Source organism: Octopus bimaculoides, chromosome 24 (assembly GCF_001194135.2).
Source record: "Octopus bimaculoides isolate UCB-OBI-ISO-001 chromosome 24, ASM119413v2, whole genome shotgun sequence".
Lineage (NCBI taxonomy): Eukaryota > Metazoa > Mollusca > Cephalopoda > Octopoda > Octopodidae > Octopus > Octopus bimaculoides.
The window spans coordinates 13,296,538-13,297,466 of NC_069004.1; the positions used below are offsets into that span (position 1 = coordinate 13,296,538).

Sequence of the window (929 nt, forward strand, 5' to 3'; positions counted from 1 at the left end):
ACGGAAAAGCCTGCTAGTGAAATTAACGTGCAAGTGGCTGAGCACTCCACAGACATGTGTACCCTTAACGTAGTTCTTGGGGATATCCAGTATGACACAGTGTGACAAGGCTGGCCATTTGAAATACAGGTACAACAGGAACAGGAGCCTCATGAAGCTTTAGGTGTTTTCGCTCAATAAACACTCACAACGCCCGGTCTGGGAATCGAAACCGCAATCTTATCACTGCGAGTCTGCTGCCCTAACCGCTGGGCCATTGCGCCTGCACAGACATACATATACACACACATCGACAAACAGATGCAGACATGGCAATGTGGTTAGGAAGTCTGCTTCCCAACCTTATGGTCTTGGGTTCAGTTCCACTGTGTAGCACCTTGGGCAAGTGTTTTCTACTGTAATCTCAGATTGACCAAAGCTTTATGAGTGGATCTGATAGATGGAAAGTAAAAGAAACTTGTTTTGTGATTGTGTGTGTATGCATGCATAAGACTGATGAAATGCTGTGTGGTTGCCCTTGTAAACAGGCTTGTCCCTTACAACTCTCTCCAGCTGAGCATCCCAAATTTTGTGAGCTTGTAACCGCTGGTGCTACATAAAAATCACCCATGCCAGTGCTGTGTAAAAGCACCAAGTACACTCTGTGGAGTGGTTGGCATTAGGAAGAGCACTCAGCCACAGAAACCATGCCAAAACAGACATGGAGCCTGAACAGCTTTTCAGTTGGTTAGCTTCTGTCAAACCATCCAACGCATGGATGTTAAATGAGGATATATATATATATATATATATATATATATAATAATAATAATATTAGGGACAAAATCTTTTTATTATATTTATCTTATGATATTTACTTTACTTTATATTATACTCATTTATTGTGCTTTTAATTATTAATTTTTCTATATGTGATAGTGGATTTTCAT

General features: G+C 40.5%; 1 protein-coding gene across 1 annotated transcript in view; it reads right to left on the reverse strand.

Annotated features, from left to right (window-relative positions):
* Positions 1-929, reverse strand: part of LOC106882747 (uncharacterized) — a 26,885-nt gene that overhangs the window by 15,687 nt on the left and 10,269 nt on the right. The gene's annotated exons all lie outside the window — the stretch shown is intronic.